This window comes from Balaenoptera physalus, assembly GCF_965194825.1.
Source record: "Balaenoptera physalus genome assembly, chromosome: 14".
In the NCBI taxonomy this organism is placed as follows: domain Eukaryota; kingdom Metazoa; phylum Chordata; class Mammalia; order Artiodactyla; family Balaenopteridae; genus Balaenoptera; species Balaenoptera physalus.
Window position 1 is genome coordinate 36,010,328 of NC_138893.1, and position 25,921 is coordinate 36,036,248.

A 25,921-nucleotide genomic window follows, 5' to 3' on the forward strand; every position below is an offset into this window, starting at 1 on the left:
CGAGGTGCATCCCCACTCCATCTGGGAGGACTGCAGACCTGCGTGGAGGCTAGAGAGATTCTGGAGAGGCTTCTGGTTTTCACAGAGGCCAAACTGGGGGTGGGGAGTGGGGGGTAGGGAACATCGTGTAGGAATCCAGGGTTGAACTGCCTTGGGTCAGAGATTGGTCTTCCATCTTCAGTGTGTGAACTGAAAGCCAGGAGGTGGGTTGATTTGTCTGCCAAAGGATGCACCAAACCTCCACTCTTCACGCCTTCAGGCTCAGCTCTCAAGGAAGGCCTGGCAACAGGGGTCAGAAGCCCTCGGCCTGTGTCGGGCTATCCCTGGAGGCAGCAGGCATCTGCTTCCTGCTCCCTTAAAACTCAGTAGTGGAAACTTGGGGAAAATAAAGGACAACCGTGTGGGTCACTGAAATATACCACCACTACAGCCTTGCTGCCTCCAGCGTCCCCAGACTTGGCTCCAGAGGCCAGTTCTGCCGGGGGGTGGGGGAGTACACCTTTCCCTGCTTAAGCATCTGGGTCGTGGCTTTGCTAAGTGTTTGTTTCTGAGTAGACTGACTTAGGCAGCGACAAAGCTTGGAAGTCATAAAACGTGGTACTAAACCTGTCAGTGAGGCTGTCAGCTGGGCCAGGATGCAGACCCTGGGTGTTGTTTGCAGCGAGGAAAGTCCCCTTGCTTCCAGCTCCTCCGAGTGCCCCAGGCCATCCACAGGCTCTCAAGGTGCTTTCTGATGGGCCAGGAGGTCCAGCTGGGATCCACCTCAGATGCAGAGCAGGACTGAGCCGTGGTAGAAAGATGGGCCAAGATCAGTGGGACCAGGTGACCTACGCTGGGTCATTCTCTGAAGCCCTTTCTGAATGTATCGGCAGAGGACCCTGGGATTTGACAGAGGGGGCTGTCTCCCTGGGGGTTTCCAGCTCAGCTCATTGCAACACCATCTGCTTCCTGTGGATGGTTTCACACACAGTGGCTGTGAAACCTGCAGTCTAAAGAGCCTGACCTCAGCTCAGCTCCACCACGTGACTTAGGCAGGAAGCGTCCTCTCTCTAAGCCTCAATTTTTTTCAGCTATAAGATGGGAACAATAGTATCTATCCTGCCTGCCCCACAGGCATTGGGAAAGGCTCAAGAGTAATAATATATTCAGAGGATTTGAAAAAGGGCAAAGTGCCATATAACAGTGAAGAATAACAAGTCTTGAGTCCAACCCAACAGACCTTTACCAAGTGCCACCGTTGTGCCAGACGATGTCTGGGCACCAGAGATGCAGAGATGAGGGAAAGAGATACAGTTCCTGCCCCCATGGGCTCAGCACTCTGCTGGATGCTTGGAGGAGACAAAAATGTATCCTAATAGTAGCACTAACAGTTTTAATAACAGCTCATTCACTGAACGCTTTTATGGCTCAGGCTTGAGCTAAATACTTCACATAAATGTAAATCCTTGAACAACTAGGCAAGGAAGACATTGTTATTTCCATTTTGCAGATGAGGAAACTGAGGCTCAGTAGAGTGTAGTCATTTGTCCAAGCGCACTCAGCTAAGAAGTGATTTCAAAATCTCCCCTTACCAGATGTGCATCTCCTCTCCTGGACTTAGGCAGCATGCACGTGTTTTATATAGTTTCCTCTTACAACCTTTAAAACGGAACTAAAGAGCTTCGTGCTTTATTATATCAGTGTATAAAGGGGTGTGTGTGTAGGGTCTATATAGAGCGCCGGTCTGGAAGCATCTCACCTGTCCTCCTACTTAGGTTGGACCCATCTCCCAGCAGGTGAGCAGCCTCTCTGTCCAGTTGGCCCATGAGTGGTGGTCACATCATACCCTGGCCCAACCTTCTGCTTATTTAAAAACAAGCAGACTGGGGACTTACCTGGCAGTCCAGTGGTTAAGACTCCACGCTTCCAATGCAGGGAACACGGGTCTGATCCCTGGTCGGGGAACTAAGATCCCATATGCTGCACGGCGCAGCCAAAAAGAAAACAGACAAACAAAAACCAAGCAGACTGGCCCAATCTAGGCCTCCTTTTCCTGCTGTGGAACCTTGGGCAAGTTCTCGCACTGAGCTAGTGTTCTCTGTGAAATGGAGAGAAGAGTGACGCCTGCTTTGAGGTGATCTTGTGGAGATGACAGAGAAGATGCCGCTGCAAAGCGTGTGGATCCCAGAAAGGCATCACTGCCTGCTCTTCCCCTTGCCCTGCCCTCCTTCCTGCCTTCTCTCCTCCATGTCTGTTCCCAGGCCCTCAAGGTAGAGGGCCAGCAGGCCAGGCTCCTGCTCTGGAAGCTTCTCCCACTTCTTCGAGGGCTCAGCCCAGCAGAGGCTGGTGGTTTTTCCTTGTTAGAGTTAGAGGATTGTGGTGACTGGCCTGGGCACCCGGGAAGGTGGGGAGACTGTCCTGCAACACAGCATGTCTTAGACGTGGCTCTAAACAGATGTCTGGGCCAAACGCCATTCATTCAGCTGGCAAGCGCTTGAGGGGCTCCAGCTGGTCTAAAGGCTCAGGGAACATGGAGATAAACCCTCCCTCAGGGGCTCTCCAAGGCCAGAGAGCACATGTGCTCACATCCATGCTATAAAGGGCTGCAAATGTTTCCATGAAGTCTTCATGGAGAGCTGCTGGGACCCAAAGGTGAGGGTGGGGATTCCTGCAGGGAGGGGAGAGCTCAGGACTGGCTTCCTGGATGGGCTCCCCCATTGTAAGAACTGAAGAATGAGTCAGAGGAAGCAGGGCTGAAGGAGAAGTCAAAGCAATGGCGTGGAGGCATTTGGGGAGCCACAGGGGATTCCGTGTGGCAGAGCAGAGGGGAGACCCCAGGGGAAGCAGAGGGGCAGGCAGAGGGGTACCAGCTGGGGAGGCAGGGGGAGGGGGCAGATCCAGGAGGACTTGTGGGTGTGTCCTGGGCCAGGGGGAGCCCAGGATTCAAGGGCACGGATGACCAGATTCACCCCTCATGCAGCATGGACTCAGGGGAGACTAGAGACCTTGAAGCTTGAGGGTCCCAGTTAGGGCAGGTCTGACCTGGAAGGTCACTGTGTTCAGCTTCCTGTTTCCATTTCACTTGTTCCGGGATAAGAAGCGGCTTATGAAGGACTAGGGTTCAATGAATATTCTTCATGAGAACCTTAAAGGAACACACACACCTGAGGGTGGCATCCCATGCTGCCTCTTTTCTCAGCACAGAATGGCTTCCCCAGGCGCAGAGCTGGGCCTGTCACTGAGCACACCTCCAGGGCGACTCAGCTGTCCTCAACACGTTCATTTTCAGAGTTGATTCTTTTCAGCCCCATGAGCCAACTTGAAGGCAAGCATTTTCCATCTTCCCAAATCACTGTGACCCAAAAGAAAATAAGAAAGCTAATATTCAAGCGCCTTCCTCCTGGAGAAATAGAAAACTTGACCACTTCTTCTTTGTTTCTGCTACATCTTATTCAGTTGTTTGTTCTTAAGCTTGAGAGTGAATAGGAACTCACTCGTGGTGTCCATTAAAATGCCAGTCCTCGGGTCCCACCTTGAGATACTCTAGTTCCACAGGTCTGGAGTGGAGCCCAGGAATCTGCAGTTTAAGTTGCCCTGGTGGTCAGAGACCACGTGGAGAAAACTGAAGTTTGGCATCCCCATTACTCACAAAATCTTTGAGCTGATGGAGCCTCCCCCAACCCCGGCCCCGCCATTGTCTCCTTTCCTTGTATGACCTCAGCTTGGGATTGCATCACTGAAGGCATCTGATGAGTCAGGAAAGAAGAAATTTCCTAGCCGTGCGGTAACTCTGCCAGAATCCTGGCCTCCACATGCAGGGAGACGTGGGGGGGAGGCAGATGTTGGAGGCTGCCTCCCAGCAGCCCCCGCCCCCGCCCCCATCCACCCTTCCATGTTCTTTCTCACTAAATAGAACCCCAGTCCTGTTCCGGAATCAGGTGACATGTGTTTCATGGCAGGCTGGTCCCCAGCCCCAGCCCCAGGGAGGAATCTTGATTGGTCTAAATGAGGGGTTTTCAATCCTGGCTGTACCTTAGAGCATCAGGGGAAATTTTAAAGATAGCCATGAATGTATCCCATCTGAGATCAGTTAAAGCAGACTCTCTAGGACTGGGACTTTGGCATAGATACATTTTTTGTTTTGTTTTTTAATTCTGCAGGTGATTCTAGTGTACAGCCATGGTTAAGAACCAAACCAATCGTAATAGTAATTCCATTCTCCTTGCCAATTGTTGACTTAAGAATGAATGCATGGCATGTTTATGGCATAAAAGGAGATATAAATGGAAGGATCCATATTCTTCAAAAGGGGCATGAGGAAAAGTTATGTCTTCTTCTGACCTTCTGGCCTTTGGACATTGTGTGAGAGTGATGGCAGCCATCTTGTGACCATGAGGGACAAGCTTGCAAAGGTCAATGTGCTGATGATGGCTGAGCAAAACCATGGAAGGAACCTGGGTCTTGCATTTGCTATTGAAGCCTTGCATTCAATATTGAACTGCTAAGCTAACCAACCCTGGAGCCACCATATCTCTGGACTTCTGGTTATGTGAGATAGTAAATGTTTTCCTTATTAGTTAAATCACTGGTTAGGTCTTTTTGTTGTGGTTGTGGTTTTTTTTTTTTTTTTTGGTTGTTTTGTTTTGTTGCTGATTCACCAGCAAAAAGCATCTTAGATGACACAAGAAGACAGAAAATTCTATCAAGGCCGCCTGTTGGTTCCAATTGCCCTTATAATTATGCCCTTCTTATCTTTCTGTAATGAATAACCACACCTCCCTTCCACAGAACCTCAACTGAATCTGGCTCCCTTAGGACTCCAGAGAGGCAGAACACCATACTGACTAAGCCCATGGGTTCTGGCACTGAAGTCAGCCTGCCTGATTCAGATATGCACTCCACTACTAACTAGCTGTGTGATTTCTGGTAGTTATTTAAGCCCTATAAGCCTCAGTTCAGTCATCTGTAACTTAGGGATAAATTTTACCTATTTCCCAAATTTGGGGATTTAACATGTGGATTTCATGAGATAATCCACGCAAAAGTCCATTTCACAACATTCTTGGTGCCTACTACTCAGTATTGAGTTAGACATAGGGAGTCTGAATTTACTAGAACAGTCCCAACTTTTCAGTAAAGGCAATTCAGTAGTAAAACTAAATGCCTTTCTATGACTGTAATTGTAAAAGTCAAGAAAAGCCCTTCGCCAAGCTCTGTCTCAATTCCTGTTTCAAGCAATGAGGTCTCCACGGCTCTTTCAGGGAATGGAGTGAGCATAGTTTTCATATCCTCCGACAAAGCAGAGATGAGCTGAGGTGTCCCATCGTACTGTTACTGGGCACGGCACAGACGTGCGTGTCACCACAAGCTCTTCTTGCCGCTGCAGCCGTAAACCCTCAGAGGCTGAGGATGCCAGTTTCCTGACACATGATTCATCGGGCTCGGGATATCCCACAAAGATGCTGGTCTATCCGTGTGTTTCTGTAATGTCTATCACCACGGTACTCAGGAGCACTTGAAAGGGAATCACAAAGGTGGGAGAAAGCAGCCTCCTGGGTTCTGGGGCCTCTTCTGGTGAGCTATGGCCAAAAGGCTGAGGGCCAATCAAGACAAGAAGTAGGTCTACCTCTTCTGGAATGTTCTGATCCCAGGGGTGAGCCTGGGTTACAAGTTCAAGGAGTTCCTAAGCCTAGCCCCTCAACAGCAGCAGCCCTTTCCCCACCACTGCAGCCTACAGTGTCTGTGGGCAGTATCCAGGCAAAGGACACCAGTGGCTAAAGACGTCTCCCTGGTCTCCCTGGGGCTCCAGCCTTTAACTTGGCTTTGCCAGCAGTCACATGCTTGCTCTGCTGTTCAGCAGGGCTAGCTCTGAAGGGTAGGATTAGATCAGAGGAGGAAACTATGTCCATATTTTACTTTAATCACACCTGGTTGAACTTGTTGCAATGAAAATGTGGGGTTTTAAGTACACTTTTTTTTTACTCCCTTAAAATGACAGTGGGGATTGGTGGAGAGCGGAGGGATGGGGCCGGTGGATGGGGTCAAGAGATCTTTCCATGACTTGTCTGCAATGAGAGCTTCCTGGTGACCCAACCCAGACAGGGTCCGGGCAGCATGGGGGAGGGAGTGTTGCCCAGCCCTTGCCTTCTTCTTCTTCCCTTCTTGCTTCCAAACACAGGTTTGGTACCCACAGACCCCTTCAGGTCTTGCTCACTCTGTCCATGAGGCTTATTCAGAGGCTGCACTCAAACCCTAACATCAAAGACGATCTGGACATGGAGCCAGGGTGAAGCCCCAAACTGCCACCATTTGATTATTTTTCCATGTGTCTCATGGTTTTGCTTTGACACTATTTCTACCAGTACCTTTTTTTTTTAAAGATTTAATATGTGATACTTAGATATACCCAAAAAGTTTAAAATATAATCACCACCTTTATGCCCACCACCCAGTTTAAGAAACAAACTTTTACCAATAGAGTTGAAGCTGATCACACTCTCTCCTCCCCCTCCTCAAAATAACCTGAATTTGGCACCCATCCTATGTATCAGTTGGGATTAAGTTTAGCTACAAATCACATAAAACCCAAAACAGTTGCTCAAGTAAGACAGAAGTTTATTCACTTTCATAAAAAGAGATCTGAAGGAAAGCAGTTCAGGGCTGCTGTGGGAGCTCCATGATACTCAAGGACCAGCTGTCCTGTGTGCCACCATCTACAGTACAGTTTCCACCTCCTGGACTAAGATAGCTGCAAAGATCCAGCCATTTCATCTACTTTCAAGCCAGCAAGAAGGAGAAGAGAAGGAAAGAAGGTGACTTCTTGAAAACTGCATGCTATGGTTACGTCATATCCCACTGCCCAGAACTGAGTCACAAGGCTGCGCCCAGTTGCAAGAGAAGGTGGAAGATGTAGCTTTATTCCACCTGGCTCTGTGCCCAGTTAAAAATCAGGAGTCGCCTTCTAAGGCAGAAATGGAGAGTGAGATTGAGAGACACCTAGTGGTCTCTGCCACATCACAGTCTTTTTTGTTTTCTTTCATAATTGAGATTTTATTGGTTGTTTTGAGGATCAGTACACAGACATTTCAATTTGTACACAATTCTTAACATACTTACCAAAAATCTAAAAAATCATGTACTTGTGATTCTTTTCTGAACAGTTATTCCAGTGACTTTCCAGCTTAAAATTTGGAGGCAAATTTTCCTTGACAGGAAATCAAGTACCAATATCTTCAAATATTGATATGCTGTTACATTGTAAGTCCCCCTAATTCACAATTTAATACCATATACACTACATACTCAAATTGTCAGTCACAGCACATTAACAAAGTTACTAGAAGAACTGGACTACCACGACCAAATATGTTACAGAGTGCACAAAATTCTGCCCAGGAGAGCCAAGATCAAGGGGTGAGTGGTTTGCTTTAGGAAACAATTCTACCAAAAACAACATGGGAAGAGAAGTAATTTAAAGTGTTTAAGACATTAAATGCACAACTGACTTCGGACTGCCATTTAGTATGCTTTGTATTATAGGACATAAAAGCTACCCCTCATCTATAGAATGTTAAGCTTGACACCCAAGACAATCGAAGCCTCCCATATTCAATATCCCACTATTTTCTGGTTGTACCAAAAAATAAGCAACCAGCAAATGATTTCACCTCTTTAAAAAAAGCACTGACACAAAAAATGGAATGAGGTGGGATTCCCTCCTTTTTAAAAATGTTTCTAGAGCTACTAAAACACTTGCATTTACAAAACAGTTGATAAAAATATTCCTCTGGATTGTACAAGAAGGGAGACAGGGGCCACTGACAGGACCAGGTGTGTGATATTAATCAGACTTGGCTTCTTTCTCTCCTGTTTCATCAGAGGCTGGGCTCTCCTCGTTTTTAGTTTCTCCATTTTCTGCAGGGAAGTCTTCTTTAGTCTCTTGGTTAGCCACTTCGGCCTGTTTTCCTTTTGCTCCCCTTCTCCCTTTTGTTTGCACTTTTTTGTCTGAAGATTTATCCTTTCCTGCCACCTTTTTTGGCTTCGTTTCCACTTTTGCAGGAGCCGGTTTAGCTGACAACCTCGCCGATCTCCTCTTGGGCTCTTCCTTCGCCGTCCCCTCGGTGGAGGTGACCTTCCTCTTGGGCATCGTGGTGGTGGGGCCGGCGCGTGCCAGGTGCCTGCGGGCCGAGATGCGCCAAGAGGCTTCGTGAAGCTGGGCTGCCTGACCGCTGCCACACCTCCCGCCGCCGCCGCCGCCGCCGGAGCTGCTGGGACCCGCCCACATCACAGTCTTAACCAGAATGCCAATTTAGGACCTTTTTTTTTTTTAAAGAACATTTCTAAATATTTAGTTTAATTCAAGTATGCAAATAATAAAGCTCAATGAATTTTCACAAATGGATCAAGATATAGAATGTTACCAAAAGCCCAGAAAGCCCTCCTTAAAACAAAAGAATTCAATTAGAAAATAAAATCCCAGGTTAGTACCTAGCTCATTCCGTGTTGGCTTACAAGAATTTATTTTGCATTACTCCTTGGTCTTAACAAGAGTGTATTCCCACTTTCTCTTCGGTAAGTCTTTCTCCTGATGAACAAACTGAAGTTGAACTTCCCTTAAGAGAAATGCTGACCGACAAGGGATATGTCCATGGATTTGATACAGATGACTTTTACCGTGCAACTGTGATGTGCCAGCAGCTATGCTGAGTGAAGATGCCACTTTTGATGCCATCCCCACTCCTGGATCTGCCACTGCCTGGGGTGTGTGATGTCACCTGAAACTGAAGTCACTTGAGCCAGCTCTGCCTTAGGCTTCTCATCTGCAGAATGGGGATAATATTATTGTGATGATTAAAAGAGAAAAATGTTGCCCAAGTGGTCTGTAAACATGAAACTCGACTTAAAGACGTTGCCCATTCCTCTCGGGGGACCAAGTTTCTGAGTTCTACCTGCACCATTAGCGCCCCAGCAAACGGCTCCATTTCTGATGGTGCCTCCTGGCTCTCATGAAGGCAGGAGCCACCCCACCTCCCGTCACAGAGCTGATGGCAGACAGAGCACTGAAGAAGCATCTGCTTGACAGAGCCAAGGGCTTGCTATTTTCTCCTTTTTTTTTTTTTTTAAGTTTTTTTTAAATTAATTAATTTATTTTTTTATGGCTGTGTTGGGTCTTCCTTTCTGTGCAAGGGCTTTCTCTAGTTGTGGCAAGCGGGGGCCACTCTTCATCGCGGTGCGCGGGCCTCTCACTATCGCGGCCTCTCTTGTTGTGGAGCACAGGCTCCAGACGCGCAGGCTCAGTAATTGTGGCTCATGGGCCCAGCTGCTCCGCGGCATGTGGGATCCTCCCAGACCAGGGCTCGAACCCGTGTCCCTTGCATTGGCAGGCACACTCTCAACCACTGCACCACCAGGGAAGCCCTATTTTCTGCTTTTTTAACTGGATCTGAGCCGTGACCCCTTTGCCTCATGCTACTGCAGCCCTCCCCTAGGTTTCTGGAACTCTCGGGCAGTCTACATGCTTGACCTTTGTGTCGCCTTCTTCCCTCCCACCCTTTCATATTGTGCCAGCCCATACAGACTTAGCTCTTTTAATCTTGCTTCATAAATCATTTCTGTAAGTCGAGTCCCTGAAAATGTTTCCCCTGAACTCCCTCCAAACCGTATCTAAAACACTTACCTTCTGGTAAATGCATCATAGTCGATTCAGTCTGCCACCGCTGCTGTCATTACCAGGAGAAAGACAATGTGGAAACTGCAGAGGAGCAGAAAAGGCAGGCCCTGGCACTCTGTAGGTTGCCGTGTGTCTCCCTTTTTTAAAGATGCTGAAACAGCATAGAAAAGCCTTGCATGTAATTTACATTTTGGTCTTTACCATAGCGGTATAACCTGGTGGTTAAGGGTTTACACTCTAGCATGAGTGCTTGGGTTAATGTCCTGGCTTCATCACTTGTTTGCTGTGGGACCTTGGCCAAGTCACTTAACTTCTCGGAGCCTCAACTTCCTCAGCTATAAAATGGGAATGGTGAGTGATTACCTTCCTGGGCAGTTATGAGAATTAAGTGAGATAATGCATGCAAAGTTCTCCACATGGTGCCTGCTACTTAATGAGTGCTCAATAAGTGTTAGCTGTTGTTGGTTTTTCCTGTGGCCTACTTAACATCCATCCTCTTGTCATTATTAGCAAATCCCTGGTTTTATGCTGGATGCCAACACACCTTGGTTTAAAAACAACGATGCTAATGTTTTCTGGCTTCCCTTGCACTCAGAAGTAGTCATGTGACTCAGTTCTTTCCAAGGTGACTTCAGCTGGAACCCTCAGTAATGCACCCGGGAAAGCTTTTTAAAGGGAGCAAACTGAATTGGCATGTGCCTGTCTGCCCTTCTTCCCTTCCTCCTTTTTCTTGTTTAGAATGTGAGTGTGATGTCTGGAGCTTCAGCAGTCATATTCTGACCATGAGCCAGATTTGAGAATGGCAGCCATATGCTCAGAATGATGGAACAGAAGAATCAAATGAGGCTGGGCCTGTTCTCCCAGATGATGCTGTGGGGCTGCCATACTAGCCCTGGAGTGCCTTCCTTCAGACTTCTTGTTACCAAATAAACGAATGAATGAATAACCGCCCACCCCCCCCAATCTGCTTAAACCTTTGTCAGGTTTCTATTACTAGCAACCATGCACAACTCCTACCTGCTACAAGCATTAGGCTTCTTCTGATTAGGAACAACTCCAATTAGAGCTGGATGGGAGCCTGAAGTGGTTTTCAAACAGTGTGCCACAGAAGCTGGGAGGTTCCATGGAGCTCCCCTCTCAGACTGGAGATTGGGAGTTGGGGCATATGGGACCATGCTGCCTCTTCCTACCCCATCTTTTCTTCCCAACTTCGTCTTAACGTGTTGTAGGGGGAGAGGTGGCCCAGTTAGCTTTTGTTTAAAGAACAGATTCCAGGGCAAAAAAAGTAAAAGGTTTGGAAATCAGTGTTCCTGTTCCAACGCCCTCATTTTATAGACGAGTGATCCGAGGCCCCAAAAGTGAGGTCACTTGCCCAGTCAAGCTCAGCCAGGCAGAGCCAAAAGGAGAACCCCAAGTTTTCTGCTCTTTACGGGTGCCCTGCCAAGTGCTGGAACTGCCACAAAAAAAAAAAAAAAGCAGATCCAAAGAGTTTACAATCCCTGACGAAGCCCCAACCCGCCAAGCCCTGATCAGCTGCCCACTCTAGGGAGAATGGACAGACCTCTCCAGTTAGAACTAATGAGGGCTGGGAATGCCCTTTCAAGGCTCTGGGCAGCCAGTCTGCCCTCCTGCTGAGAAAAACTTGGACCTGTTTCCTCTTCTTTCTAAGTAATTCATTAATTGTTTGTTTATTTTTTAAAAACACACACACACACACACACTAGATGCAAAGGAGGTGAATGGATGGTGTGAAATCCTCAGTACATGGGGTTCTTTGTCCCTGTTCCTGTAGTTCTGCTTTTCAAAATGCTGGCTTAATCAATTCAAGATCAATGGCTGCTAAGTTGCAGCTGTAAACACCGCCTCATTCAAGGTCAATTAGAGAGCAACCCAATGTTCTATAGCAGGAAGTTAACCATGGGAGGGCCTTATTCACAGAGCCTTCAAATACTGTTTAGACGCCCTGTCCTTGCAGAGTTGCCCTGTTTGGGCACACTTGGTCTACTCAGTAGAAAACAAATTGCCATTGGGTGGAATAACCAGATGTAATAACAATTCAAAATATCTCATTCTAGGCCTTTAACTAGAAACTCTTTTCCTCATCCCTCCATTCCATCCAACCATCCATCCATCTATCCAATCAGTATTTATTGAGCACCTACTCATGTGTCTGGCACTGGTCCCAGAGAAAATAGGCAAGGTCCTCACTTGGAGCTTATTTGGGGGGAGTGGGGAGAGACTGAAAACCAGCACATAAACAAGCAAACACCAGAGCCTTTGCAAGCCGCCCAGAGGAGGCCACAGGGCACCTCCTCCGGGACAGCCAGGACAATGTAGCCCCACCCCCAGCCCAGCCCCCCAATTTAAAGCTGTGGTTAACTATCTTATAACTATCATATTGTGTACCTCTCTGATAAGTACTCTTATCAGGTGTTTACTAATTATCAAGCACTCAGTGTTAAGTGCTTAACATTGGATTCTTCAGCTTAACTCTTTTAGGAAACAGGCTTTCTTCCCTCCTGCTGCCCCCAGGCAACCAGTGGGAGAGAGGGACCCCCCCCCCAGAGCTCTCAGGGAGACCCAGATATCAGGGCGACCTCCGCAGCATTTCCCTTTGTGAGCAATGGGCAAGGCCTGGGTCTGCTTAAGGACTCTTCTTTATAAACTACAAAGCTTTCAGAACAGCTGTGTGAGCCAAAAGAAAGAAATCAGCATAACGTAATCTTTCATAAATTCATTAGGTAACTATTTGAAAAGGCAGTAGAGGGGAGCCAGAATAGACACCACACTCAGAATTAGAGAGCCAAGTTCAAATCCTCCTTCCACCCCGCCTCCCTCCTTTGGCAAGCCCTTAATTTACTGAGGCTCACTTTCCTAACCTGTAAACCAGTGATAACACTATCCTACTCACGGAACTGTTATGAGGATTTTTTTTAAGTGATGCTGAGCACGTTTCTGGCATAGAGGGGGGCCTTCATAGATGGTGGCCGAAAATGCCTTGAGGCAGGGAGTCTCGCTAAGAGATCAGGAGGGTGGCTCGAGCCAGAGGCACTGAGGGTCTCACCTAAAGAGGGAGCCTTGTGGATGAGAACAACGGCTGGGAAAGATGTTGCAGTACTAAGATCAGTGGGCCTTAGCCACTACCTAGGTAGGAGTGGGGGACAGCAATTCAGGAGGGCAAGGGGCTGGGAGAAGCGTGGGAGACTTACTGGGGGTGGTGCCATTGACAAAGACTGGGGGCACCAGAGATGCTCAGTTCGGGGATGCCGGTGGGTCACCAGGTAGACCTCTGTAGGCACCTGGCCGCTGGGGACTGTGGGAGTTATCCACATGGTGGTAGTCATGGCAGCAGTGGTTGGGGAGCTCTTGAAGGAAACATCCACTGTCCAGCACATGCACACACACCCCTTCGAAGAACTTCTCCCCCTCCACTCCCATTAGGGGCGTCTGGCAGGACCGCCGAGCCCTGCCCCACAAAATACAAGGGTAGACAACAGGCCTAACCCCACTTGATCCCAGCACACAACTCCCTTGGCCACGCGATTGCTCCAGTGGTGAGCTTATGACCTAACACAGGGTGTTCAGAGCCCTTCCTCAGGATTTTTAAGTTGGAGTTGGAGGAGAAGGGCTTGGTCTTTGAGTCCCAGAGTGGGAAGGAGTTGTGAGCTGCCAGGTACCATCCTTTGTGGTATGTGAAAAAGCTAATTTGCAGGAGAGAATAAGCCAAGCAGAGACAAGCAGAGTTGAGAAATTGAGAATCCTGACAGCAACGTGTTCCCAATTCCAGTCCCCCAAACCCCCAAAGCTGTTGTGCTTCGTTGAGTTCTTTGAACTACTCCAGGCATGTAAGTCATTAAATTCCCTTTATGTTCAACTTGGCTTAATTTGGGATTCTGTCACTTGCAACCCAAAGTTTCTTGGCTACCTCAGTTCTCAAAGGCAGAAAGATTACAACACTTTAGTATTCATGGACCCATTTGAGAAGCAGATGAAAGCGTTGGATACATACACAAAATGTTGTCTACAATCTAAGGTTCCACCCATGGGCTTCTAGAACCTCTGGGATACAGGAAACAGCAGAGAGCCTAGGCTGACCATTGCGGGGCAGTTCCTTTCAGAAGACCAGGGGAGACTTGGGCCACAGGAGAAGCAAGAGCATAGAGATGGAAGGAGAACCAAGAAGAGGCATCATGGCAGAAGCCAAGGAGGAAATATTCTAAGAGGGAGGTTGCCACCAGTGACTGACCAAGGGTTGAGAAAGGCCATGAAATTTGGGAACTGCAGAATGGACATCATGGGGAGCTCAGGAAGTAAAGCGTGGGGCAGGTTCACAGAAGCCAGGTTGCAAGGTATATAAGAGTGAATGACCCTTGGAAACACCATGCTTAGGGAAAAAAGCCAGACACAAATGGCCACGTGTTCTATGATAACATTTATATGAAATGTCTGGGCTAGAATAGGCAGATCCCTAGAGACAGAAAGTAGTTTAGTGGTTGCCAGAGACTGAGGGAGGGAGGAATTGGGAGTTACGGCTGATGGGCATGGGTTTTCTTTTTAGGGTGATGAAAACGTTCCAGAATTAGATAGTGGTGATGGTTGCACACCATAGTGAATACACTAAAACCAGTAAATCATACAATTTAAAAGAGTGACTATTATGGCATGTGAATTATATCTCAATTTAAAGAAAAAAAAATGAGTGAGTGGTAAAGGATGGGAAATAGCAAGAATAGACCCTCCTCTGAGGAGCTTAGCATGGGTGGCAGGACCAAAAAAAAATGATTTTTCAGGATGAGAAATCCTTACTTCAGAGAGAAGGTAGATGTGGAGGGCAAAATAATGACGCCCCCGAAATGCCCCTGTCTTAATCCCTGGAAACTAGGAATAAGTTACCTAACATGGCAAAGGGGAATTAAGGCTTCAAATGGAACTAAGGTAGCTAATCAGCTAACCTTAAAATTGACAGATTATCCTGGATTATCTGGATGGGACTAACGTAATCACAAAGGTCCTTAAAAGTACGAGGAGGCAGAACAGTAAGTGTCAGAGTGACTCAATGTGAGAAAGACATATGAGCTCCTGCTAGCTTTGATGATGCAGGAAGAAGGGGCCACAAGCCGAGGAATGTGAGCAGCTTCTAGAAGCCAGAAAAGACAAGGAACTGGATTCTCCCCTAGAGCCTCCAGAAGGAAAAGCAGTCCTGCTGACACCTTGACTTTGGCCCAGTGAGACCTGTGTCAGACTTCTGACCTGCAGAACTCTAAGATAAATTCGTGTTGTTTAAGTTCTGGGTACTTTGTTACAACAGCCACAGGAAACTAATACTGTGGGATATTCCAAAGATAGAGATGATTAAAGTCCAGTGGATATGAGACGGTGGTGATATGGGAAGAACTTTGGCTGAGAGCCAACTGATGTGTGAAACCCCAAACTGCCACTAAATTGACTGAGGAGTCATGGGCAAGTCATCCCTTCCCTCTCTGGGCCTCAGTTTTTCCCATCTGTGAAATGGGAATATTGGAGTGGATGACTTCTAAGAGCCCTTCCAGCTCTGACACTCTGACCTCCATAGGCTGGTCCTCTGGGCGGTGTGGCTACAGTCACTGGGGCAGCTCACACTGCATTTCTCTGTGCCGGGCCTCATGAGGGATGCTGATCTCATCTTTGGTTTTGCACTTTGGTTTGTCAGAGAGGCTGTCCTGCCAGAGGATGATGACAAAGGGAGTTCAGCTGCCTTCCACAGAGGCAAGAAGTTTGAGGGGATTTGGGATAACCCATCACCACCACGACTACCACCAAATGCATCTTTCCAACCCCCTGAAATTCCCCCTTTGTGTGTAGGCATGTGCAAAAGGGGTTCCTGGACCCAATTCCAGTGCATTGGGTTCGTGTGGGGAAGCTTCCCCACACCAACAAGCAATTCTCAGATGCCAGCAGAGTGTCCAGAAATTCAGCTTAATTCTGACACTACCTTCTCAGAGACAGAATCAGATTCCACAGGTAAAGGGCTCAGTCACACAAGACCGCCCTCCACTGCAGACACCAGTCTCAAGGCCAGGTTGTCACCTGACCAACCGGCTCTAAATCAGAGGTTCCCATGACGCCCTCCTTGGGTTTGATCAACTTGCTAGAATGGCTCACAGAACTCAGGAAAACCTGTTTACTCACTAGATTACCAATTTATTGTAAAAGGATATTAAAGGATATGAATCAACAGCCAGATGAAGAGGTACATAGGGCGAGGTCCCAAACAAGGGAGTTTCTGTCCTCATGGAGCTTGGGACCCTGCATGGTGACACATGGAAGTGTTCTGGGTCCCCCAAGTAGAAGCTCTCTGGGAAAGGGAGCCAAAAAGCTGTCCTTTGGGGGTTTTATGGAGGTTTCATTACATAGTCATGATTGACTAAATCATTGGCCAAGGGCTCTTGATTCCACCGCAAGCCCCCTCTTCCCTCCCCAGAAATCGGGATGGGACTGAAGGTTCCAACCCTCTAATCACACAGTTGGTTCTCCCCGCAGCCAGTCCCCACCCTGGGATGGCTCCAAAAGTCACCTCATTTCCCTAACAAAAGACACCTGTATCACTCTCAACAGCTAGGAAATTCCAAAGGTTTGGGGAGCTGTGAGCCAGAACTGCAGACAAAGATCAAATATATGTGAGGAATATATTTTGGTCATCTGAATAACCAAATATATCTTTCTCATAAAGCACAATATCACAGCATGGAAAGCATCTGCATGGTAGGGGCACGGCCACACTTTCCCCTCTCCCTACTGGCAGACATCACTCGTGAGTTTTAGCTTCAGAATCCTCAGCACAGCACCCCATGTAGCCACTGCCAAGTGAGCAGAGCTAGCAGTTGAAGTAATATCTATATGGCATCCTCAAGTTGAGGTATCACTGATGCCAGCATCCTCCTTGAAACCTAAACATCTTTGGGATTAGGTGAGACCTTAAAATGGTTTCAATCACGAACAGCAAACTGCGAGGTAATTAGTTCATCAAGGTTCTGATTGAGGTTCCTGGTTACAAACAATAGAAATCAACTCTGAGGGGAAAGGTGTGGGGAGGGATAAATTAGGAATTTGGGATTAACAGATACACACTACTGTATATAAAACAGATAAACAACAAGGACCTACTATATAGCACAGGGAACTTTATTCAATATCTTGTAATAACCTATAATGGAAAAGACTCTGAAAAAGAATATATATAACTGAGTCACTTTGCAGTACACCTGAAACATTGTAAATCAACTATACTTCAATTTTTTAAAAATCGCTTACAAAAAAAAAAAAAAAACGAAATCAACGCTGGCCAGCTGAAGAGAAAACATCAAATCCTTACTGAAGGTATTGGGTTACTCACAAAATTGAACATGAAGCAGAGAAAGAGGCAAGACCATGGAAGTTAACAGCGATTACAGTCACGTTCATGCCACAGGAAAAGCTTGATTGAGACATCACTGTTGACACCACTGGACACGCCCCACCACGGCCATTGCATTGGCAATTCAGCTGCTGCCACCCTGAACAACCTCTACCTGAGCCCATCTCTTTGGGTCAACTCTCCAGATTCCAGGTCCTAGGGGAGAGAGCCAGTTGCCAGCATAGGTTAGGTGCTGCCCCCTAGGGGACAAGATCAGAGAAACGACCTCTGCCCCATGCCCCCTTCCCCAAGGAGCTGGAGGCTCTGCCCCGTACCTTAACCCACACTGTGGGAGAATGCCCCCTAGTACCAAGTGGTTTCACATGCTAGATCCCCTTTAAAGGGTCTAAGGTCCCTTGTGTTCAGATAATTACCATGGAATGTTCCTTCTGGAAAAGATTGAGATCTATAGTGCAGCACTCCTGCTTCAGAAGCTCGGAGCTCCTTGTTAGCATCAGAGCTGGGACCAGAACACAAGCCTCCCAGCTCCCCTTCCAGCGGTCCTCTGCCCCACTGCACTGTCCTCCAGCCTGCAACTGGCCTGCTGTGGTGTAGGACCGGGACAGAGACGAGGCGAGTGTGGCCATGGCAACCGAAAATCACAGCTTTTCCAAGACTGGATGAATTTCTTGAGCTGTCATACTTTTCTAAGAAGAGATGAGTAGTAGCTCTATGTGATTTAACCCTTATACCTTTGTAAACATAGCTTCCAGATGAATACATTAACAGTACAACAAAACAACCCTTTTCCTGGTTTTGTATGTTCTTTCTGAGAATCTGATTGCCCCAGGGACAGACAGGTTACTGAACACCACAGCAAGGGTCTCTGGGCAGCAGGGGGCCACAGTGTCTGGGGTGAGAGGAGGAAGAGGAAGCAGGAGGGAACGTGGGCAGACAGGGAGGGAACTGGGACTTCTAGTGACTTCATTATTTTTCATCCAGCTGGCACGGCAGCACTGCATCTTGGCTGGACAGGGCAATTAAACAGCTCCCCAAGCTCCTAATGAGTTGTTTTCTCAAGATTTAAGCTGCCCTCGGAGTTTCCCAAGGGAATTTATTCCTGGAAGCTAACTTCTCAAAAGTGGCCTCCCCTGGGTGCACCTGGTCCAAGGCTACTGGTTTGGCCAATTGGTTGGAAACCGGGAATTCTGGGTTCAGAGCCATGGCCTGTAATTTGCGAGGGGGGATCGGTAACACAGCTCAGCCCTAACTCCAGCACTCGTGATCGTAATCGTGCCTGCCAAGGACACTTCACCTTCTGGGGCAGCTTAGGGGTCCTTCTTCCTCACAAGCCTCTTCTGAGACACTCTTCCCACAGAGGGTCCACCGTGCTTTGCACCTACTTCACCTGGAGCTGGACCCAGCCCCCAAAGGCAGGATTTATAGTTGATCAGGAGCCAAAGCTCTGTCTTAGAGCAAAACCTAAACCAACCAGACCAGACTCTCTCCTGGGGAGCTTAAGAGCTGCAGAAAATCTGTTACTGCATGAGCAGTGGAACGATTTGCTGAGAGGAGGTGAGTCTTGGAGGGAGAGAAGGCTCCTGGGGCACGGCTGCTTGAGGATGTGGAGCACCTCACAATGTGCCCTGTAACCTCAAACAACCCGAGTGCAACTCTGATCTCTGTGACCCAAAAGATCATCTGTCACACACCCAAACACACACACACATACACACACACACGGCAAGGTGGACAATAGGACACTTTCTTTTTTTCTGGCCACGCTGGCATGTGGGGTCTTAGTTCCCTGACCAGGGATCGAACCCATGCCCCCTGCATTGGCAGCACAGAGTCTTAACCACTAGACCACCAGGAAGGGACAATGGGAAACTTTCATCCGACTGACTCAAGCCTGAAGGACTCCGCCTTTGCCTAACACTGAGAAGATATGTGGGATCCAGCAAAATTCAAGAAGTGTCCTCAGTTCCTCACTTTAGTTTGTCTGTGAAACATAGGCAGGGTTAAAATCTGGGAGCAATTGATCCCTCAACAAGGAAAAATATTCTCAGTGGAATGTAATCTTCTAAAGTCCCAAACTCTAGCCTTTAATAGTCATTCAAGAACCTTTATCCTGAGAAAATGGGACATGGAGGAGGCCTTTGGTTCAGTGGAAAGCGCTGAGCTTAGGTAAGTTATGGAGGTTTGCAGGGCCACAGTCGCCAGGGCTGCAAACTTGAGTGTGGCTGCAAAGCAAAGGCGGGCCCTTGTGTGCCTCCAGCCCAACGCCCACCTTCGCTAGCCGCCCCAGCCATACGCAATGCTTCCATAGTGCTGTTTCATATCTCTATATCCAAATGCCTTCCCAATAAATTCCTTTCCTATCTTCAATACTGTAGGAACTAGGATTTTTTCCACTGCAAGATATGGAAACTGACACTGAATTATTAGAAGGCTCTGGGATGCCTCACAGATTCAAAAGAAGAGTTTAAGTACCATATCTCAATAACAGCATGGGTAGGACAGCTCATGAACTTGAGGGCCGTCACTCTAGAGAAGTGGTTCTCAACTTGGAGGGTGGTGATTTTGGCAATGTCTGGAGCCATTTCTGATTGTCATGACTAGAGATGAGGTGCTAGAGCCATATGCTGAGTGGAGATCAGAGAGGCTGCTAAACATTCCTCAATGCACAGGACAGCTCTCCCAACCCCAAGAAAAAATTAATCAAGCCCAAAATGTCAATAGTGCCAAGACTGAGAAACCCTGCTCTAGAGGGCTACCATCACCGTGATTTGGCTCCAATGACACCAGCCTCTGAGGCTCTCCATCCCAAATTTCAGTTTACTGGGAGACAGAACTTGATTGGCCCACCTTGAGTATTTGTTCACCCCTGGATCTATCAGCTATAGCCAGGAAAACAGAGTGACCTAATATAAATTGGCCGCTGGGGACCCTTCTCTCGGTATTAGCGGATTCTTAGGAAAAAATGACTTCTTGTGGGCCATGCCTCCCAAGAGCAGTGGCCAGAGCCCAGACAGACATCACTCCTTCAGGAAGCCTTGCCGGCCCCTTTTAATTAGAGTTATCTTGTACATGTTTGGTTTCGCCAAATTATGATTTGTCTGTTCATGTGTTCGTCTCTCCCAAGAGACTACGAGCTCTCTACGGGTTGAAACTGGGTCTTACTCATCTCTGGAAGCCCAGTGTCAATGTTCTGGTTACCTATTGCTACATAACTACCCCAAAACTTACTCACTTAAAATAACAACCCTTTCACGTCATGATTTTGTGAGTCAGGAATTTAGGCAGGACTCGGCTTGGTGATTCTTCTGTTACACACTGTCTCAACTGGGGTGACTCAGTGATATTCAGCTGGCCACTGGGCTGGTCTGGAGAGTCCAAGATGGCTTCTCACATAACTGGAGCCTTAGTGGGGTGGCTGGAAGGCTGGGCTCAGCTGGGAGCCTCTCTCTAGTCTCAGGGCCTCTCAACATGGTGTTTCCAGAAGGGTAGTAACATTTCTTATGTGGCAGATCCAAAAGCAAATGTTTCGGGCTTCCCTGGTGGTACAGTGGTTAAGAATCCGCCTGCCAGTGCAGGGGACATGGGTTCGAGCCCTGCTCCAGGAACATCCCACATGCCGCAACTAAGCCCGTGCGCAACAACTACTGAGCCTGCACTCTAGAGCCTGCGAGCCACAACTACTGAGCCCATGTGCTACAACTACTGAAGCCCACGCGCCTAGAGCCCGTGCTCCGCAACAAGAGAAACCACTGCAATGAGAAGCCCACACACCGCAACCAAGAGTAGCCCCCGCTCACTGCAACTAGAGAAAGCCTGTGTGCAGCAACGAAGACCCAATGCAGCCAAAAATAAATTAATTAATTAAATAAATTTAAAAAAAAAAAAAAAAGCAAATGTTTCAAGAAGATGTATGCTGAAACTGAAAGGCTCTTAAGACCTATCATTAGAAGTCCCAGAACATCATTTCAGCCGCATCTCATTAGTCAAGCAAGTCACTGAGAACAGGCCAGATTCTAGAAGGGAATTAGATTCTACTTCTTGGTGAGGGGCAACATTCATGAACATGAAGGGAAGAAATTGGTGGTAGTCATCCTAGAGATTAGCTACAACAACCTAGTACAGTAATTGCCCAATAAACATTTAATGGATAAATGAATTAATATGAAGACAGATTAGCCCTACTTCACACAGTTGATGGAACGGTTCAATGATAATAAAACACTTGGGGACTTCCCTGGCTGCGCAGTGGTTAAGACTGTGTGCTCCCAATGCGGGGGGCCCGGGTTCAATCTCTGGGCAGGAAACTAGATCCCATATGCATGCCACAACTAAGAGTTCACATGCCACAGCTAAGGAGCCTGCCTGCTGCAACTAAGACCCAGCACAACCAAATAAATAAATAAATATTTTTAAAAATAAAATAAAGTTTAATTTAATTTTATAAAAGGAAATAAAGCACATGAAAATGCTTTCCAAACCATCAAGTGCTACAAAGACGTAAGGGGTTTGTGTTAGGAGAAAACTACCAAGCTTACTCTAGTTTACAAATGAGTGTCTGCAGGGTTCCCTCTGGGCTCCCCCCTCCCACGCTGAGATTCATGACAGACATCACTAATCAATCACAGCTCTTTTCCATTGATGCTGTACATGGTCTCAGAATCCTTCTCAACACAACACTCCACTCACCCACTTCTAATTGATCAAAGTTGTCATGGGACTTGAAACCTGTTTGCTTTTGTTGTTCTTGCCTAAGTTCCTATTGCTAAACCATCCCCTAAAAGCCCGGGCCCTTAGTTTCTTAAAACATACACACAAACCGCTTCCTTTTTTACAGAGAAAAATATGAAGTTTAAGCCCTGAAGAAGATGAAATGGCAGACACCATCACCTTCCAAAACTGGATTCATAATGGAAACAGAAAGTGATTTATGGCAGTGAGCTCTGCCATTACGAATTATTTTAAAAGGAAAATAACTGCATGCAAGAGTAGTCATAAGACATCTCATAAAGGAGAGAATCTGTCTACCTTGACGTATTTTCCCCGTGAAAACTGCCTTTCAAGGTGAGGCAAGCCAAAACTTGTATGTCTGGGTGAATGCCAGCCATGCTGGCTGACCACCACCTGCCTCCACGCTCCCCTCACACCCACCCTGCTGGCTCTTCAGCCTTTCGGAAAATACATTTTGACTGCTCCACTAAAGTCCTCGAGGAAAGACAGAGATAAATCCACACAACAGCCTCTGGCTCTAACGTGGCTTTCTGCCATGTGATTGCTGATATGCTGCAAGGCCAGCAGCGGGTCACGCCTCCCGCGGGGTGAGTGGTCCCGAAAACTGCTTCTCTTCCCTTCTCAGCCTCGAGGGTCCCACCACTGTCCTCAAGCAAGAAAACAAGAGGCTGAAAATGACTGATAGAATTTGGGGAGAACAACTAGATGGCTAGAGGCCACAGGATTTGGAATGAGGAGACTTGGGTTCAGGTCTCACGGAAGTCACTTATTATTAACAGGTCACCTCACATCTCTGAGCCCATCTGCTCGTCTGTGCAATGGGAACAATACTAAGGGTGGCCTCGAGGGAGCTGGACCATTCAAAGGCAGTGATGGATGGGAGCCAGGAGCCCTCTCTACACAACTGTACCAGGAGCCACCAGTAGGATATGGAACCAAACAATCGGACAGTCAGCTTTCCAAATATGTAATATCCAGGTCCGAAAAGCTGCTTTTCCCTCCACGGCAGGAGTCAGGCCCTCGTGACTGGGATAATGCTTCATGGAGATATGTTCCATACTGTCTGCTTAGAAACAACCCAAGTAAAAGAGTAATAGCTAACCCTGCTGGTACTGCCCTACCAGCACCTGCATGAAGTGTTTACAAGCAGTCCTCTAAAGCAGGCGCGAGGTGTTATTGTTCTCACGCTACAGATGAGGAAACTGTGGCACAGAGATGTTAAGGAGCTTACCCAACGTTTCCCAGCTAGCAGCTGGCAGACTTGGGATTCAAACCTACAGAATCTGGTTCCAGTGGCTTTAACCTCTAGGCTACACTACCTCGCCAGAAGATGAGGGTGGCTGGAAAGAAGTTGGGACCAAGCAGCTCAGTCGGAAAGGGTGTCTTTCCCTCCACTTCTTCTTATACTTCGGGAGCAGCATTTTCATCCTTATACTGCAGGGAAAATAAATGAACCAGAGCTGCAGGTAAAAACACAGGCAAATCTCACATTTGACGTCAAGCATTGTGTTGAGTGAAAAAAGCAGAAAGATGATATACTATGATGTCATTTACATAAATGTTTTAAAACATACAGAAGATGATATATTATCTAGAGATTCAAACATATACAGCAGCACCGAGACATTCCTTGGAATAATAAACATCACCTGTAAGATTCACCTTGGGGACAGGTACATATTGGAGCAGGGTACACAAAAGGCTTCAAATATATCTGTAATTTTGAAAATCAATTTCAATGGTGGGAACATGAATGTTCAGTAAATCCCTAGGCCTTTCTGGATGTCTGAAATATTTCCTAATTAAAAAAATAATTTTCCACCTTAGAATGCTGACATCTCAATATTGACATCTGGTTCATTTGTTGTCCCTTAGTTTATATCAGCTTCCATCCTTTTGTCAGCTGATGATCAGGTGGCCTTGAGCATCTGCTAATAATAACATTAATAATAACAATAGCCAACACTTATTGAGAGCTTAGTATGTACCAATACCGTTAAATGCCTTACAAATATCAACTCACTTAGAATTCACAGTGACGCTGTAAGGTAGGGACTGTTATTAGCCCTGCTTCGTAGATGAAGAAACTCAGGGATGTGGAAAGTTTCTGTGGTTCCTCAGATAATATGTGGCAGAGCTGGGACTTGAATCCATGTCTGTCTGACCCCAAAGCCTGATTTCAAGCAAAACTCAGGTGCTAGGGGAGGGGAGAGGCAAGCAGGAAGGATGACATGGCCCCCAATCTCAAAGGGCTTCCCATTCGTAGTAGACACCATGATGCCCTCGTTTCCGCCACCTGCTGGATGTGCTGCTAGCCACAGCTCTCGGCTGAGTCCCTCTCCAGGACTTGCCCTTGGCTGAGGAGAGACAACTCGCCCAAGGTCACGCCTTCTTCCCGGAGCAGCTGCATCCAATGACTGTTGATGTGGGGTATAAAGGTCCAGTCTTTGTCCAACTCTGAGGGCCCTCCCAGGTTCAGAGGTCCTGGAGGTTGGCTGAGACCTTGGCTGCAGCTTTGCCGTTCAGCTTCTCCCTCTGCCCATTCCTGCAGCTGTCACTCCCCCACGAGGCTGGGCACAAGAGCATCCCCAATAAACTTCTTGTGTGCAGAGAGCCTGCTTCCCAGGGAACTGACCTGTGACACCATCTAATGGGGGAAGAAAGGACACAGGAAGGATCCCATGCTACACTGTAAATATCCCAGGGAGAGGTCGGAAGGGCCCGAGGAATTACAGAGGCTTCCTGGAGGAGGTGAAGATTCAGCTGAGTTTTTGTTTTTGTTTTTGTTTTTGTTTTTGTTTTTGTTTTTGTTTTAGCTGTGTTGGGTCTTCGTTTCTGTGCGAGGGCTTTCTCTAGTTGCGGCAAGCGGGGGCCACTCTTCATCGCGGTGCGCGGGCCTCTCACTATCGCGGCCTCTCCCGTTGCGGAGCACAGGCTCCAGACGCGCAGGCTCAGTAGTTGTGGCTCACGGGCCCAGTTGCTCCGCGGCATGTGGGATCTTCCCAGACCAGGGCTCGAACCCGTGTGCCCTGCATTGGCAGGCAGATTCTCAACCACTGCGCCACCAGGGAAGCCCTTCAGCTGAGTTTTGAAAGATAGGGAGAATTAGAATATTACTACTTGGCCATAAAAGGGAATGAAGTACTGACACATGCTACAACACAGATAAACCTTGGAAACATTATGCTAAGTGAAAGAAGCCAGTCACAAAAGACCACATGCACGATTCCATTTATATGAAATGTCCAGAACAGGGGAACTCTATAGAGAAAGAAAGTAGATTACAGGTTGCCTAGGTCCAGTAGCATGGGGCTGAAGGGACTGGGAGGTGATAGCTGAAGTGTGTGGGGTTTCTTTTTAAGGTGATGAAAATGTTCTAAAATTAGCTGTGAAACAATGCTCATACCTGTGAATATACTAAAAACTATTTTATCTTACAACTTTAACTAGATGGATTGTATGGTATGTGAATTATATCTCAATAAAGCTGTTCTTTTTGGGGGGGGTTGGGTTTTTTTTATTATTTATTTTATTGGCTGCGTTGTGTCTTCCGTTGCTGTGCGCTGGCTTTCTCTAGTTGCAGCGAGCGGGGGCTACTCTTCGTTGCGGTGCGAGGGCTTTTCATTGCAGTGGCTTCTCTTGTTGTGGAGCACAGGCTCTAGGCACACAGGCCTCAGTGGTTGTGGCTCACGGGCTTCAGTAGTTGTGGCTCATGGGCTCAAGAGCGCAGGCTCAGTAGTTGTGGCACACGGGCTTAGTTGCTCCGTGGCATGTGGGATCCTCGACCACATGTCCCCTGCATTGGCAGGCAGATTCTCAACCACTGCGCCACCAGGGAAGCCCTAAAGCTGTTTTTTAAAAAAAAAAAAAAAAAAGAATGTGGAGGAGGGTGGGAGAATTGCAGATGGGCAAAAACACAGGCAAATATGTGGAGACTTATGTGAGTGTAAGAGAGAGAAAGAGAGAGTGTGTGTAGGTATGATGGGAAATAGCGAAAAACAAAGGCAGCAGGAGGCTGTGGCCAAGTAAGGAAGGTCAGAAATCCCTGCAGGGAGGAAGTTCTCCCTGGAAGATCTGGGAGTAATGAGATGAACATGGTGCTTTAGGCTGATTAATCTGTGCAGAAAGGACGGCGCAGAGGGGAGGCCGAG

At 47.4% G+C, this 25,921-nt stretch overlaps 1 pseudogene across 1 annotated transcript; it reads right to left on the minus strand.

Annotated features, from left to right (window-relative positions):
* Positions 1-443: 443 nt before the first annotated feature.
* On the minus strand, positions 444-25,482 carry LOC309642493 (non-histone chromosomal protein HMG-14 pseudogene; annotated as a pseudogene). The gene has a single exon. The product of its transcript is annotated as a non-histone chromosomal protein HMG-14 pseudogene (transcript).
* Positions 25,483-25,921: the final 439 nt, after the last annotated feature.